Source organism: Triturus cristatus, chromosome 10 (genome assembly GCF_964204655.1).
Source record: "Triturus cristatus chromosome 10, aTriCri1.1, whole genome shotgun sequence".
NCBI lineage: Eukaryota > Metazoa > Chordata > Amphibia > Caudata > Salamandridae > Triturus > Triturus cristatus.
In genome coordinates this window covers 663,492,359-663,510,942 of record NC_140593.1, presented here as the reverse complement: position 1 = coordinate 663,510,942, position 18,584 = coordinate 663,492,359, and positions in this window count along the sequence as shown.

The window sequence follows — 18,584 nt, the reverse complement described above, 5'->3', positions numbered from 1 at the left end:
AGGCCTCCAAATGTTATTTAATTCACTTCCCGTGGAGGAGAAACACTTTTTAAGGCCTCAGAATGAGTAAATTGGCCATTTCCATTCACTTTTACCCATTCCTCAACTCTTGTGTTTAAGGCCCCTGGAAGCATGAAAATCACTTTAAACATATAATTTTATCTTTAAAAGTGATTTTCCACATACAAATGTGAATTGTAGTTCAAAGAGGCAACATTTGAAAATGGACCATTTTTTTCGTTTCTGAAGCATGTCGTAAGGGGGGGTGGTTATCTCTTTCATCAAAAATCGGGCGTTTTTGATTGAACAATAAAGGCCTACAAATGTTATTTAATTCGCTTCCCGTGGAGTAGAAACACTTTTTAAGGCCGCAGAGTGAGTAAATTGGCCATTTTCATTCACTTTTACCCATTCCTCAAATCTTGTGTTTAAGGCCCCTGGAAGCATGAAAATCACTTTAAACATCTCATTTTTTCTTTAAAAGTGATTTTCCACGTACAAATGTGAATTGTAGTTCTTTGAGGCAACATTTGAAAATGGACCATTTTTTTCGTTTCTGAAGCATGTCGTAAGGGGGGTGGTTATCTTTTTCACCAAAAAATGGGCGTTTTTGATTGAACAATAAAGGCCTCCAAATGTTATTTTATTCACTTCCCGTGGAGTAGAAACACTTTTTAAGGCCGCAGAGTGAGTAAATTGGCCATTTCCATTCACTTTTACCCATTCCTCAACTCTTGTGTTTAAGGCCCCTGGAAGCATGAAAATCACTTTAAACATATAATTTTATCTTTAAAAGTGATTTTCCACATACAAATGTGAATTGTAGTTCAAAGAGGCACCATTTGAAAAACGACCATTTTTTTCGTTTCTGAAGCATGTCGTAAGGGGGGGTGGTTATCTCTTTCATCAAAAATCGGGCGTTTTTGATTGAACAATAAAGGCCTACAAATGTTATTTAATTCGCTTCCCGTGGAGTAGAAACACTTTTTAATGCCGCAGAGTAAGTAAATTGGCCATTTTCATTCACTTTTACCCATTTCTCAAATCTTGTGTTTAAGGCCCCTGGAAGCATGAAAATCACTTTAAACATATCATTTTATCTTTAAAAGTGATTTTCCACATACAAATGTGAATTGTAGTTCAAAGAGGCAACATTTGAAAATGGACCATTTTTTTAGTTTCTGAAGCATGTCGTAAGGGGGGGTGGTTATCTCTTTCACCAAAAATCAGGCGTTTTTGCTTGAACAATAAAGGCCTCCAAATGTTATTTTATTCACTTCCCGTGGAGAAGAAACACCTTTTAAGGCCACAGAGTGAGTAAATTGGCCATTTTCATTCACTTTTACCCATTCCAAAAATCTTGTTTTTAAGACCCCTGGAAGCTTGAAAATTACTTTAAACATCTAATTTTATCTCTAAAAGTGATTATCCACATACAAATGTGAATTGTAGTTCAAAGACGCAACATATGAAAATGGACCATTTTTTTCGTTTCTGAAGCATGTCGTAAGGGGGGGTGGTTATCTCTTTCATCAAAAATCTGGCGTTTTTGATTGAACAATAAAGGCCTCCAAATGTTATTTAATTCACTTCCCGTGGAGGAGAAACACTTTTTAAGGCCTCAGAATGAGTACATTGGCCATTTCCATTCACTTTTACCCATTCCTCAAATCTTGTGTTTAAGGCCCCTGGAAGCATGAAAATCACTTTAAACATATAATTTTATCTTTAAAAGTGATTTTCCACATACAAATGTGAATTGTAGTTCAAAGAGGCAACATTTGAAAATGGACCATTTTTTTAGTTTCTGAAGCATGTCGTAAGGGGGGGTGGTTATCTCTTTCATCAAAAATCGGGCGCTTTTGATTGAACAATAAAGGCCTACAAATGTTATTTAATTCGCTTCCCGTGGAGTAGAAACACTTTTTAAGGCCGCAGAGTGAGTAAATTGGCCATTTTCATTCACTTTTACCCATTCCAAAAATCTTGTGTTTAAGACCCCTGGACGCATGAAAATCCCTTTAAACATATCATTTTATCTCTAAAAGTGATAATCCACATAGAAATGTGAATCGTAGTTCAAAGATGCAACATTTGAAAATGAACCATTTTTTTCGTTTCTGAAGCATGTCGTAAGGGGGGGTGGTTATCTCTTTCATCAAAAATCGGGCATTTTTGATTGAACAATAAAGGCCTGCAAATGTTATTTAATTCACTTTCTGGGGTGGAGAAAAACTTTTTAAGGCCTCAGAGTGAATAAATTGGCCATTTTCATTCACTTTTACCAATTTCTCAAATCTTGTGTTTAGGGCCCCTGGATGCTTGAAAATCACTTTAAACATCTAATCTTATCTCTAAAAGTGATTTTCCACGTACAAATGTGAATTGTAGTTCAAAGACGCAACATTTGAAAATGGACCATTTTTTTCGTTTCTGAAGCATGTCGTAAGGGGGGGTGGTTATCTCTTTCATCAAAAATCTGGCGTTTTTGATTGAACAATAAAGGCCTACAAATGTTATTTAATTCGCTTCCCGTGGAGTAGAAACACTTTTTAAGGCCGCAGAGTGAGTAAATTGGCCATTTTCATTCACTTTTACCCATTCCTCAAATCTTGTGTTTAAGGCCCCTGGAAGCATGAAAATCACTTTAAACATCTCATTTTTTCTTTAAAAGTGATTTTCCACGTACAAATGTGAATTGTAGTTCAATGAGGCAACATATGAAAACGGACCATTTTTTTCGTTTCTGAAGCATGTCGTAAGGGGGGTGGTTATCTCTTTCACCAAAAAATGGGCATTTTTGATTGAACAATAAAGGCCTCCAAATGTTATTTTATTCACTTCCCGTGGAGTAGAAACACTTTTTAAGGCCGCAGAGTGAGTAAATTGGCCATTTTCATTCACTTTTACCCATTCCAAAAATCTTGTGTTTAAGACCCCTGGACGCATGAAAATCACTTTAAACATATGATTTTATCTCTAAAAGTGATAATCCACATACAAATGTGAATTGTAGTTCAAAGATGCAACATTTGAAAATGAACCATGTTTTTCGTTTCTGAAGCATGTCGGAAGGGGGGGTGGTTATCTCTTTCATCAAAAATCGGGCGTTTTTGATTGAACAATAAAGGCCTCCAAATGTTATTTTATTCACTTCCCGTGGAGTAGAAACACTTTTTAAGGCCGCAGAGTGAGTAAATTGGCCATTTTCATTCACTTTTACCCATTCCAAAAATCTTGTGTTTAAGACCCCTGGACGCATGAAAATTACTTTAAACATCTAATTTTATCTCTAAAAGTGATTATCCACATACAAATGTGAATTGTAGTTCAAAGACGCAACATATGAAAATGGACCGTTTTTTTCGTTTCTGAAGCATGTCGTAAGGGGGGGTGGTTATCTCTTTCATCAAAAATAGGGCCTTTTTGATTGAACAATAAAGGCCTACAAATGTTATTTAATTCACTTTCTGGGGTGGAGAAAAACTTTTTAAGGCCTCAGAGTGAATAAATTGGCCATTTTCATTCACGTTTTCCCATTCCTCAAATCCTGTGTTTAGCGCCCGGGGAAGCTTGAAAATCACTTCAAACATCTAATTTTATCTCTAAAAGTGATTTTCCACGTACAAATGTGAATTGTAGTTCAAAGACGCAACATTTGAAAATGGACCATTTTTTTCGTTTCTGAAGCATGTCGTAAGGGGGGGTGGTTATCTCTTTCGTCAAAAATCTGGCGTTTTCGCTTGAACAATAAAGACCTCCAAATGTTATTTTATTCACTTGCCGTGGAGGAGAAAAACTTTTTAAGGCCGCAGAGTGAGTAAATTGGCCATTTTCATTCACTTTTGCCCATTTCTCAAATCTTGTGTTTAGGGCCCCTGGAAGATTGAAAATCACTTTAAACATCTAATCTTATCTCTAAAAGTGATTTTCCACGTACAAATGTGAATTGTAGTACAAAGACCCAACATTTGAAAATGGACCATTTTTTTTAGTTTCTGAAGCATGTTGTAAGGGGGGTGGTTATCTCTTTCATCAAAAATCTGGCGTTTTTGATTGAAAAATAAAGGCCTCCAAATGTTATTTTATTCACTTCCCGTGGAGAAGAAACACTTTTTAAGGCCACAGAGTAAGTAAATTGGCCATTTTCATTCTCTTTTACCCATTCCAAAAATCTTGTTTTTAAGACCCCTGGAAGCTTGAAAATTACTTTAAACATCTAATTTTATCTCTAAAAGTGATTATCCACATACAAATGTGAATTGTAGTTCAAAGACGCAACATATGAAAATGGACCATTTTTTTCGTTTCTGAAGCATGTCGTAAGGGGGGGTGGTTATCTCTTTCATCAAAAATAGGGCCTTTTTGATTGAACAATAAAGGCCTACAAATGTTATTTAATTCACTTTCTGGGGTGGAGAAAAACTTTTTAAGGCCTCAGAGTGAATAAATTGGCCATTTTCATTCACGTTTTCCCATTCCTCAAATCCTGTGTTTAGCGCCCGGGGAAGCTTGAAAATCACTTCAAACATCTAATTTTATCTCTAAAAGTGATTATCCACGTACAAATGTGAATTGTAGTTCAAAGACGCAACATTTGAAAATGGACCATTTTTTTCGTTTCTGAAGCATGTCGTAAGGGGGGGTGGTTATCTCTTTCGTCAAAAATCTGGCGTTTTCGCTTGAACAATAAAGACCTCCAAATGTTATTTTATTCACTTGCCGTGGAGGAGAAAAACTTTTTAAGGCCGCAGAGTGAGTAAATTGGCCATTTTCATTCACTTTTGCCCATTTCTCAAATCTTGTGTTTAGGGCCCCTGGAAGATTGAAAATCACTTTAAACATCTAATCTTATCTCTAAAAGTGATTTTCCACGTACAAATGTGAATTGTAGTACAAAGACCCAACATTTGAAAATGGACCATTTTTTTAGTTTCTGAAGCATGTTGTAAGGGGGGTGGTTATCTCTTTCATCAAAAATCTGGCGTTTTTGATTGAACAATAAAGGCCTCCAAATGTTATTTAATTTACTTCCCGTGGAGGAGAAACACTTTTTAAGGCCTCAGAATGAGTAAATTGGCCATTTCCATTCACTTTTACCCATTCCTCAACTCTTGTGTTTAAGGCCCCTGGAAGCATGAAAATCACTTTAAACATATAATTTTATCTTTAAAAGTGATTTTCCACATACAAATGTGAATTTTAGTTCAAAGAGGCAACATTTGAAAAATGACCATTTTTTTCGTTTCTGAAGCATGTCGTAAGGGGGGGTGGTTATCTCTTTCATCAAAAATCGGGTGTTTTTGATTGAACAAGAAAGGCCTACAAATGTTATTTAATTCGCTTCCCGTGGAGTAGAAACACTTTTTAAGGCCGCAGAGTGAGTAAATTGGCCATTTTCATTCACTTTTACCCATTCCTCAAATCTTGTGTTTAAGGCCCCTGGAAGCATGAAAATCACTTTAAACATATCATTTTATCTTTAAAAGTGATTTCCCACATACAAATGTGAATTGTAGTTCAAAGAGGCAACATTTGAAAATGGACCATTTTTTTAGTTTCTGAAGCATGTCGTAAGGGGGGGTGGTTATCTCTTTCACCAAAAATCAGGCGTTTTTGCTTGAACAATAAAGGCCTCCAAATGTTATTTTATTCACTTCCCGTGGAGAAGAAATACTTTTTAAGGCCACAGAGTGAGTAAATTGGCCATTTTCATTCACTTTTACCCATTCCAAAAATCTTGTTTTTAAGACCCCTGGAAGCTTGAAAATTACTTTAAACATCTAATTTTATCTCTAAAAGTGATTATCCACATACAAATGTGAATTGTAGTTCAAAGACGCAACATATGAAAATGGACCATTATTTTCGTTTCTGAAGCATGTCGTAAGGGGGGGTGGTTATCTCTTTCATCAAAAATCTGGCGTTTTTGATTGAACAATAAAGGCCTCCAAATGTTATTTAATTCACTTCCCGTGGAGGAGAAACACTTTTTAAGGCCTCAGAATGAGTAAATTGGCCATTTCCATTCACTTTTACCCATTCCTCAAATCTTGTGTTTAAGGCCCCTGGAAGCATGAAAATCACTTTAAACATATAATTTTATCTTTAAAAGTGATTTTCCACATACAAATGTGAATTGTAGTTCAAAGAGGCAACATTTGAAAATGGACCATTTTTTTAGGTTCTGAAGCATGTCGTAAGGGGGGGTGGTTATCTCTTTCATCAAAAATAGGGCCTTTTTGATTGAACAATAAAGGCCTACAAATGTTATTTAATTCACTTTCGGGGGTGGAGAAAAACTTTTTAAGGCCTCAGAGTGAATAAATTGGCCATTTTCATTCACGTTTTCCCATTCCTCAAATCCTGTATTTAGCGCCCGGGGAAGCTTGAAAATCACTTCAAACATCTAATTTTATCTCTAAAAGTGATTATCCACGTACAAATGTGAATTGTAGTTCAAAGACGCAACATTTGAAAATGGACCATTTTTTTCGTTTCTGAAGCATGTCGTAAGGGGGGGTGGTTATCTTTTTCATCAAAAATCTGGCGTTTTTGATTGAACAATAAAGGCCTCCAAATGTTATTTAATTCACTTCCCGTGGAGGAGAAACACTTTTTAAGGCCTCAGAATGAGTAAATTGGCCATTTCCATTCACTTTTACCCATTCCTCAACTCTTGTGTTTAAGGCCCCTGGAAGCATGAAAATCACTTTAAACATATAATTTTATCTTTAAAAGTGATTTTCCACATACAAATGTGAATTGTAGTTCAAAGAGGCAACATTTGAAAATGGACCATTTTTTTCGTTTCTGAAGCATGTCGTAAGGGGGGGTGGTTATCTCTTTCATCAAAAATCGGGCGTTTTTGATTGAACAATAAAGGCCTACAAATGTTATTTAATTCGCTTCCCGTGGAGTAGAAACACTTTTTAAGGCCGCAGAGTGAGTAAATTGGCCATTTTCATTCACTTTTACCCATTCCTCAAATCTTGTGTTTTAGGCCCCTGGAAGCATGAAAATCACTTTAAACATCTCATTTTTTCTTTAAAAGTGATTTTCCACGTACAAATGTGAATTGTAGTTCAATGAGGCAACATTTGAAAACGGACCATTTTTTTCGTTTCTGAAGCATGTCGTAAGGGGGGTGGTTATCTCTTTCACCAAAAAATGGGCGTTTTTGATTGAACAATAAAGGCCTCCAAATGTTATTTTATTCACTTCCCGTGGAGTAGAAACACTTTTTAAGGCCGCAGAGTGAGTAAATTGGCCATTTTCATTCACTTTTACCCATTCCAAAAATCTTGTGTTTAAGACCCCTGGACGCATGAAAATCACTTTAAACATATCATTTTATCTCTAAAAGTGATAATCCACATACAAATGTGAATTGTAGTTCAAAGATGCAACATTTGAAAATGAACCATTTTTTTCGTTTCTGAAGCATGTCGGAAGGGGGGGTGGTTATCTCTTTCATCAAAAATCGGGCATTTTTGATTGAACAATAAAGGCCTACAAATGTTATTTAATTCACTTTCTGGGGTGGAGAAAAACTTTTTAAGGCCTCAGAGTGAATAAATTGGCAATTTTCATTCACTTTTGCCCATTCCTAAAATCGTGTGTTTAGGGCTCCTGGAAGCTTGAAAATCACTTCAAACATCTAATTTTATCTCTAAAAGTGATTATCCACGTACAAATGTGAATTGTAGTTCAAAGACGCAACATTTGAAAATGGACCATTTTTTTCGTTTCTGAAGCATGTTGTAAGGGGGGGTGGTTATCTCTTTCATCAAAAATCTGGCGTTTTTGATTGAACAATAAAGGCCTCCAAATGTTATTTAATTCACTTCCCGTGGAGGAGAAACACTTTTTAAGGCCTCAGAATGAGTAAATTGGCCATATCCATTCACTTTTACCCATTCCTCAACTCTTGTGTTTAAGGCCCCTGGAAGCATGAAAATCACTTTAAACATATAATTTTATCTTTAAAAGTGATTTTCCACATACAAATGTGAATTGTAGTTCAAAGAGGCAACATTTGAAAAATGACAATGTTTTTCGTTTCTGAAGCATGTCGTAAGGGGGGGTGGTTATCTCTTTCACCAAAAATCAGGCGTTTTTGCTTGAACAATAAAGGCCTCCAAATGTTATTTTATTCACTTCCCGTGGAGAAGAAACACTTTTTAAGGCCGCAGAGTGAGTAAATTGGCCATTTTCATTCACTTTTACCCATTCCAAAAATCTTGTGTTTAAGACCCCTGGACGCATGAAAATCCCTTTAAACATATAATTTTATCTCTAAAAGTGATAATCCACATAGAAATGTGAATTGTAGTTCAAAGATGCAACATTTGAAAATGAACCATTTTTTTCGTTTCTGAAGCATGTCGTAAGGGGGGGGGGTGGTTATCTCTTTCATCAAAAATCGGGCATTTTTGATTGAACAATAAAGGCCTACAAATTTTATTTAATTCACTTTCTGGGGTGGAGAAAAACTTTTTAAGGCCTCAGAGTGAATAAATTGGCCATTTTCATTCACTTTTACCAATTTCTCAAATCTTGTGTTTAGGGCCCCTGGATGCTTGAAAATCACTTTAAACATCTAATCTTATCTCTAAAAGTGATTTTCCACGTACAAATGTGAATTGTAGTTCAAAGACGCAACATATGAAAATGGACCATTTTTTTCGTTTCTGAAGCATGTCGTAAGGGGGGGTGGTTATCTCTTTCATCAAAAATCGGGCATTTTTGATTGAACAATAAAGGCCTACAAATGTTATTTAATTCACTTTCTGGGGTGGAGAAAAACTTTTTAAGGCCTCAGAGTGAATAAATTGGCCATTTTCAATCACTTTTACCAATTTCTCAAATCTTGTGTTTAGGGCCCCTGGATGCTTGAAAATCACTTTAAACATCTAATCTTATCTCTAAAAGTGATTTTCCACGTACAAATGTGAATTGTAGTTCAAAGACGCAAAATTTGAAAATGGACCATTTTTTTCGTTTCTGAAGCATGTTGTAAGGGGGGGTGGTTATCTCTTTCATCAAAAATCTGGCGTTTTTGATTGAACAATAAAGGCCTCCAAATGTTATTTAATTCACTTCCCGTGGAGGAGAAACACTTTTTAAGGCCTCAGAATGAGTAAATTGGCCATTTCCATTCACTTTTACCCATTCCTCAAATCTTGTGTTTAAGGCCCCTGGAAGCATGAAAATCACTTTAAACATATCATTTTATCTTTAAAAGTGATTTTCCACATACAAATGTGAATTGTAGTTCAAAGAGGCAACATTTGAAAATGGACCATTTTTTTAGTTTCTGAAGCATGTCGTAAGGGGGGGTGGTTATCTCTTTCACCAAAAATCAGGCGTTTTTGCTTGAACAATAAAGGCCTCCAAATGTTATTTTATTCACTTCCCGTGGAGAAGAAACACTTTTTAAGGCCAAAGAGTGAGTAAATTGGCCATTTTCATTCACTTTTACCCATTCCAAAAATCTTGTTTTTAAGACCCCTGGAAGCTTGAAAATTACTTTAAACATCTAATTTTATCTCTAAAATGGATTATCCACATACAAATGTGAATTGTAGTTCAAAGACGCAACATATGAAAATGGATCATTATTTTCGTTTCTGAAGCATGTCGTAAGGGGGGGTGGTTATCTCTTTCATCAAAAATAGGGCCTTTTTTATTGAACAATAAAGGCCTACAAATGTTATTTAATTCACTTTCTGGGGTGGAGAAAAACTTTTTAAGGCCTCAGAGTGAATAAATTGGCCATTTTCATTCACGTTTTCCCATTCCTCAAATCCTGTATTTAGCGCCCGGGGAAGCTTGAAAATCACTTCAAACATCTAATTTTATTTCTAAAAGTGATTATCCACGTACAAATGTGAATTGTAGTACAAAGACGCAACATTTGAAAATGGACCATTTTTTTCGTTTCTGAAGCATGTCGTAAGGGGGGGTGGTTATCTTTTTCATCAAAAATCTGGCATTTTTGATTGAACAATAAAGGCCTACAAATGTTATTTAATTCACTTTCTGGGGTGGAGAAAAACTTTTTAAGGCCTCAGAGTGAATAAATTGGCAATTTTCATTCACTTTTGCCCATTCCTCAAATCGTGTGTTTAGGGCCCAGGGAAGCTTGAAAATCACTTCAAACATCTAATTTTATCTCTAAAAGTGATTATCCACGTATAAATGTGAATTGTAGTTCAAAGACGCAACATTTGAAAATGGACCATTTTTTTCGTTTCTGAAGCATGTTGTAAGGGGGGGTGGTTATCTCTTTCATCAAAAATCTGGCGTTTTTGATTGAACAATAAAGGCCTCCAAATGTTATTTAATTCACTTCCCGTGGAGGGGAAACACTTTTTAAGGCCTCAGAATGAGTAAATTGGCCATATCCATTCACTTTTACCCATTCCTCAACTCTTGTGTTTAAGGCCCCTGGAAGCATGAAAATCACTTTAAACATATAATTTTATCTTTAAAAGTGATTTTCCACATACAAATGTGAATTGTAGTTCAAAGAGGCAACATTTGAAAAATGACCATTTTTTTCGTTTCTGAAGCATGTCGTAAGGGGGGGTGGTTATCTCTTTCATCAAAAATCGGGCGTTTTTGATTGAACAATAAAGGCCTACAAATGTTATTTAATTCGCTTCCCGTGGAGTAGAAACACTTTTTAAGGCCGCAGAGTGAGTAAATTGGCCATTTTCATTCACTTTTACCCATTCCTCAAATCTTGTGTTTAAGGCCCCTGGAAGCATGAAAATCACTTTAAACATATCATTTTATCTTTAAAAGTGATTTTCCACATACAAATGTGAATTGTAGTTCAAAGAGGCAACATTTGAAAATGGACCATTTTTTTAGTTTCTGATGCATGTCGTAAGGGGGGTGGTTATCTCTTTCACCAAAAATCAGGCGTTTTTGCTTGAACAATAAAGGCCTCCAAATGTTATTTTATTCACTTCCCGTGGAGAAGAAACACTTTTTAAGGCCGCAGAGTGAGTAAATTGGCCATTTTCATACACTTTTACCCATTCCAAAAATCTTGTGTTTAAGACCCCTGGACGCATGAAAATCCCTTTAAACATATCATTTTATCTCTAAAAGTGATAATCCACATAGAAATGTGAATTGTAGTTCAAAGATGCAACATTTGAAAATGAACCATTTTTTTCGTTTCTGAAGCATGTCGAAAGGGGGGGTGGTTATCTCTTTCATCAAAAATCGGGCATTTTTGATTGAACAATAAAGGCCTACAAATGTTATTTAATTCACTTTCTGGGGTGGAGAAAAACTTTTTAAGGCCTCAGAGTGAATAAATTGGCCATTTTCATTCACTTTTACCAATTTCTCAAATCTTGTGTTTAGGGCCCCTGGATGCTTGAAAATCACTTTAAACATCTAATCTTATCTCTAAAAGTGATTTTCCACTTACAAATGTGAATTGTAGTTCAAAGACGCAACATTTGAAAATGGACCATTTTTTTCGTTTCTGAAGCATGTTGTAAGGGGGGGTGGTTATCTCTTTCATCAAAAATCTGGCGTTTTTGATTGAACAATAAAGGCCTCCAAATGTTACTTAATTCACTTCCCGTGGAGGAGAAACACTTTTTAAGGCCTCAGAATGAGTAAATTGGCCATTTCCATTCACTTTTACCCATTCCTCAAATCTTGTGTTTAAGGCCCCTGGAAGCATGAAAATCACTTTAAACATATCATTTTATCTTTAAAAGTGATTTTCCACATACAAATGTGAATTGTAGTTCAAAGAGGCAACATTTGAAAATGGACCATTTTTTTAGTTTCTGAAGCATGTCGTAAGGGGGGGTGGTTATCTCTTTCACCAATAATCAGGCGTTTTTGCTTGAACAATAAAGGCCTCCAAATGTTATTTTATTCACTTCCCGTGGAGAAGAAACACTTTTTAAGGCCACAGAGTGAGTAAATTGGCCATTTTCATTCACTTTTACCCATTCCAAAAATCTTGTTTTTAAGACCCCTGGAAGCTTGAAAATTACTTTAAACATCTAATTTTATCTCTAAAAGGGATTATCCACATACAAATGTGAATTGTAGTTCAAAGACGCAACATATGAAAATGGACCATTTTTTTCGTTTCTGAAGCATGTCGTAAGGGGGGGTGGTTATCTCTTTCATCAAAAATCTGGCGTTTTTGATTGAACAATAAAGGCTTCCAAATGTTATTTAATTCACTTCCCGTGGAGGAGAAACACTTTTTAAGGCCTCAGAATGAGTACATTGGCCCTTTTCATTCACTTTTACCCATTCCAAAAATCTTGTGTTAAGACCCCTGGACGCATGAAAATCACTTTAAACATATCATTTTATCTCTAAAAGTGATATTCCACATACAAATGTGAATTGTAGTTCAAAGATGCAACATTTGAAAATGAACCATTTTTTTCGTTTCTGAAGCATGTCGGAAGGGGGGGTGGTTATCTCTTTCATCAAAAATCGGGCATTTTTGATTGAACAATAAAGGCCTACAAATGTTATTTAATTCACTTTCTGGGGTGGAGAAAAACTTTTTAAGGCCTCAGAGTGAATAAATTGGCAATTTTCATTCACTTTTGCCCATTCCTCAAATCGTGTGTTTAGGGCCCAGGGAAGCTTGAAAATCACTTCAAACATCTAATTTTATCTCTAAAAGTGATTATCCACGTACAAATGTGAATTGTAGTTCAAAGACGCAACATTTGAAAATGGACCATTTTTTTCGTTTCTGAAGCATGTTGTAAGGGGGGGTGGTTATCTCTTTCATCAAAAATCTGGCGTTTTTGATTGAACAATAAAGGCCTCCAAATGTTAGTTAATTCACTTCCCGTGGAGAAGAAACACTTTTTAAGGCCTCAGAATGAGTAAATTGGCCATATCCATTCACTTTTACCCATTCCTCAACTCTTGTGTTTAAGGCCCCTGGAAGCATGAAAATCACTTTAAACATATAATTTTATCTTTAAAAGTGATTTTCCACATACAAATGTGAATTGTAGTTCAAAGAGGCAACATTTGAAAAATGACCATTTTTTTCGTTTCTGAAGCATGTCGTAAGGGGGGGTGGTTATCTCTTTAATCAAAAATCGGGCGTTTTTGATTGAACAATAAAGGCCTACAAATGTTATTTAATTCGCTTCCCGTGGAGTAGAAACACTTTTTAAGGCCGCAGAGTGAGTAAATTGGCCATTTTCATTCACTTTTACCCATTCCTCAAATCTTGTGTTTAAGGCCCCTGGAAGCATGAAAATCACTTTAAACATATCATTTTATCTTTAAAAGTGATTTTCCACATACAAATGTGAATTGTAGTTCAAAGAGGCAACATTTGAAAATGGACCATTTTTTTAGTTTCTGAAGCATGTCGTAAGGGGGGGTGGTTATCTCTTTCACCAAAAATCAGGCGTTTTTGCTTGAACAATAAAGGCCTCCAAATGTTATTTTATTCACTTCCCGTGGAGAAGAAACACTTTTTAAGGCCGCAGAGTGAGTAAATTGGCCATTTTCATTCACTTTTACCCATTCCAAAAATCTTGTGTTAAAGACCCCTGGACGCATGAAAATCCCTTTAAACATATCATTTTATCTCTAAAAGTGATAATCCACATAGAAATGTGAATTGTAGTTCAAAGATGCAACATTTGAAAATGAACCATTTTTTTCGTTTCTGAAGCATGTCGTAAGGGGGGGGTGGTTATCTCTTTCATCAAAAATCGGGCATTTTTGATTGAACAATAAAGGCCTACAAATGTTATTTAATTCACTTTCTGGGGTGGAGAAAAACTTTTTAAGGCCTCAGAGTGAATAAATTGGCCATTTTCATTCACTTTTACCAATTTCTCAAATCTTGTGTTTAGGGCCCCTGGATGCTTGAAAATCACTTTAAACATATCATTTTATCTTTAAAAGTGATTTTCCACATACAAATGTGAATTGTAGTTCAAAGAGGCAACATTTGAAAATGGACCATTTTTTTAGTTTCTGAAGCATGTCGTAAGGGGGGGTGGTTATCTCTTTCACCAAAAATCAGGCGTTTTTGCTTGAACAATAAAGGCCTCCAAATGTTATTTTATTCACTTCCCGTGGAGAAGAAACACTTTTTAAGGCCACAGAGTGAGTAAATTGGCCATTTTCATTCACTTTTACCCATTCCAAAAATCTTGTTTTTAAGACCCCTGGAAGCTTGAAAATTACTTTAAACATCTAATTTTATCTCTAAAAGGGATTATCCACATACAAATGTGAATTGTAGTTCAAAGACGCAACATATGAAAATGGACCATTTTTTTCGTTTCTGAAGCATGTCGTAAGGGGGGGTGGTTATCTCTTTCATCAAAAATCTGGCGTTTTTGATTGAACAATAAAGGCTTCCAAATGTTATTTAATTCACTTCCCGTGGAGGAGAAACACTTTTTAAGGCCTCAGAATGAGTACATTGGCCCTTTTCATTCACTTTTACCCATTCCAAAAATCTTGTGTTTAAGACCCCTGGACGCATGAAAATCACTTTAAACATATCATTTTATCTCTAAAAGTGATATTCCACATACAAATGTGAATTGTAGTTCAAAGATGCAACATTTGAAAATGAACCATTTTTTTCGTTTCTGAAGCATGTCGGAAGGGGGGGTGGTTATCTCTTTCATCAAAAATCGGGCATTTTTGATTGAACAATAAAGGCCTACAAATGTTATTTAATTCACTTTCTGGGGTGGAGAAAAACTTTTTAAGGCCTCAGAGTGAATAAATTGGCAATTTTCATTCACTTTTGCCCATTCCTCAAATCGTGTGTTTAGGGCCCAGGGAAGCTTGAAAATCACTTCAAACATCTAATTTTATCTCTAAAAGTGATTATCCACGTACAAATGTGAATTGTAGTTCAAAGACGCAACATTTGAAAATGGACCATTTTTTTCGTTTCTGAAGCATGTTGTAAGGGGGGGTGGTTATCTCTTTCAACAAAAATCTGGCGTTTTTGATTGAACAATAAAGGCCTCCAAATGTTATTTAATTCACTTCCCGTGGAGGAGAAACACTTTTTAAGGCCTCAGAATGAGTAAATTGGCCATATCCATTCACTTTTACCCATTCCTCAACTCTTGTGTTTAAGGCCCCTGGAAGCATGAAAATCACTTTAAACATATAATTTTATCTTTAGAAGTGATTTTCCACATACAAATGTGAATTGTAGTTCAAAGAGGCAACATTTGAAAAATGACCATTTTTTTCGTTTCTGAAGCATGTCGTAAGGGGGGGGTGGTTATCTCTCATCAAAAATCGGGCGTTTTTGATTGAACAATAAAGGCCTACAAATGTTATTTAATTCGCTTCCCGTGGAGTAGAAACACTTTTTAAGGCCGCAGAGTGAGTAAATTGGCCATTTTCATTCACTTTTACCCATTCCTCAAATCTTGTGTTTAAGGCCCCTGGAAGCATGAAAATCACTTTAAACATATCATTTTATCTTTAAAAGTGATTTTCCACATACAAATGTGAATTGTAGTTCAATGAGGCAACATTTGAAAATGGACCATTTTTTTAGTTTCTGAAGCATGTCGTAAGGGGGGGTGGTTATCTCTTTCACCAAAAATCAGGCGTTTTTGCTTGAACAATAAAGGCCTCCAAATGTTATTTTATTCACTTCCCGTGGAGAAGAAACACTTTTTAAGGCCGCAGAGTGAGTAAATTGGCCATTTTCATTCACTTTTACCCATTCCAAAAATCTTGTGTTTAAGACCCCTGGACGCATGAAAATCCCTTTAAACATATCATTTTATCTCTAAAAGTGATAATCCACATAGAAATGTGAATTGTAGTTCAAAGATGCAACATTTGAAAATGAACCATTTTTTTCGTTTCTGAAGCATTTCGTAAGGGGGGGTGGTTATCTCTTTCATCAAAAATCGGGCATTTTTGATTGAACAATAAAGGCCTACAAATGTTATTTAATTCACTTTCTGGGGTGGAGAAAAACTTATTAAGGCCTCAGAGTGAATAAATTGGCCATTTTCATTCACTTTTACCAATTTCTCAAATCTTGTGTTTAGGGCCCCTGGATGCTTGAAAATCACTTTAAACATCTAATCTTATCTCTAAAAGTGATTTTCCACGTACAAATGTGAATTGTAGTTCAAAGACGCAACATTTGAAAATGGACCATTTTTTTCGTTTCTGAAGCATGTTGTAAGGGGGGGTGGTTATCTCTTTCATCAAAAATCTGGCGTTTTTGATTGAACAATAAAGGACTACAAATGTTATTTAATTCACTTTCTGGGGTGGAGAAAAACTTTTTAAGGCCTCAGAGTGAATAAATTGGCCATTTTCATTCACTTTTGCCCATTCCTCAAATCGTGTGTTTAGGGCCCGGGGAAGCTTGAAAATCACTTCAAACATCTAATTTTATCTCTAAAAGTGATTATCCACGTACAAATGTGAATTGTAGTTCAAAGACGCAACATTTGAAAATGGACCATTTTTTTCGTTTCTGAAGCATGTCGTAAGGGGGATGGTTATATCTTTTGTCAAAAATCTGGCGTTTTCGCTTGAACAATAAAGACCTCCAAATGTTATTTTATTCACTTGCCGTGGAGGAGAAAAACTTTTTAAGGCCGCAGAGTGAGTAAATTGGCCATTTTCATTCACTTTTGCCCATTTCTCAAATCTTGTGTTTAGGGCCCCTGGAAGATTGAAAATCACTTTAAACATCTAATCATATCTCTAAAAGTGATTTTCCATGTACAAATGTGAATTGTAGTTCAAAGACCCAACATTTGAAAATGGACCATTTTTTAGTTTCTGAAGCATGTTGTAAGGGGGGGTGGTTATCTCTTTCATCAAAAATCTGGCGTTTTTGATTGAACAATAAAGGCCTCCAAATGTTATTTAATTCACTTCCCATGGAGGAGAAACACTTTTTAAGGCCTCAGAAGGAGTAAATTGGCCATTTCCATTCACTTTTACCCATTCCTCAACTCTTGTGTTTAAGGCCCCTGGAAGCATGAAAATCACTTTAAACATATAATTTTATCTTTAAAAGTGATTTTCCACATACAAATGTGAATTGTAGTTCAAAGAGGCAACATTTGAAAAATGACCATTTTTTTCGTTTCTGAAGCATGTCGTAAGGGGGGGGTGGTTATCTCTCATCAAAAATCGGGCGTTTTTGATTGAACAATAAAGGCCTACAAATGTTATTTAATTCGCTTCCCGTGGAGTAGAAACACTTTTTAAGGCCGCAGAGTGAGTAAATTGGCCATTTTCATTCACTTTTACCCATTCCTCAAATCTTGTGTTTAAGGCCCCTGGAAGCATGAAAATCACTTTAAACATATCATTTTATCTTTAAAAGTGATTTTCCACATACAAATGTGAATTGTAGTTCAATGAGGCAACATTTGAAAATGGACCATTTTTTTAGTTTCTGAAGCATGTCGTAAGGGGGGGTGGTTATCTCTTTCACCAAAAATCAGGCGTTTTTGCTTGAACAATAAAGGCCTCCAAATGTTATTTTATTCACTTCCCGTGGAGAAGAAACACTTTTTAAGGCCGCAGAGTGAGTAAATTGGCCATTTTCATTCACTTTTACCCATTCCAAAAACTCTTGTGTTTAAGACCCCTGGACGCATGAAAATCCCTTTAAACATATCATTTTATCTCTAAAAGTGATAATCCACATAGAAATGTGAATTGTAGTTCAAAGATGCAACATTTGAAAATGAACCATTTTTTTCGTTTCTGAAGCATTTCGTAAGGGGGGGTGGTTATCTCTTTCATCAAAAATCGGGCATTTTTGATTGAACAATAAAGGCCTACAAATGTTATTTAATTCACTTTCTGGGGTGGAGAAAAACTTATTAAGGCCTCAGAGTGAATAAATTGGCCATTTTCATTCACTTTTACCAATTTCTCAAATCTTGTGTTTAGGGCCCCTGGATGCTTGAAAATCACTTTAAACATCTAATCTTATCTCTAAAAGTGATTTTCCACGTACAAATGTGAATTGTAGTTCAAAGACGCAACATTTGAAAATGGACCATTTTTTTCGTTTCTGAAGCATGTTGTAAGGGGGGGTGGTTATCTCTTTCATCAAAAATCTGGCGTTTTTGATTGAACAATAAAGGACTACAAATGTTATTTAATTCACTTTCTGGGGTGGAGAAAAACTTTTTAAGGCCTCAGAGTGAATAAATTGGCCATTTTCATTCACTTTTGCCCATTCCTCAAATCGTGTGTTTAGGGCCCGGGGAAGCTTGAAAATCACTTCAAACATCTAATTTTATCTCTAAAAGTGATTATCCACGTACAAATGTGAATTGTAGTTCAAAGACGCAACATTTGAAAATGGACCATTTTTTTCGTTTCTGAAGCATGTCGTAAGGGGGGTGGTTATATCTTTTGTCAAAAATCTGGCGTTTTCGCTTGAACAATAAAGACCTCCAAATGTTATTTTATTCACTTGCCGTGGAGGAGAAAAACTTTTTAAGGCCGCAGAGTGAGTAAATTGGCCATTTTCATTCACTTTTGCCCATTTCTCAAATCTTGTGTTTAGGGCC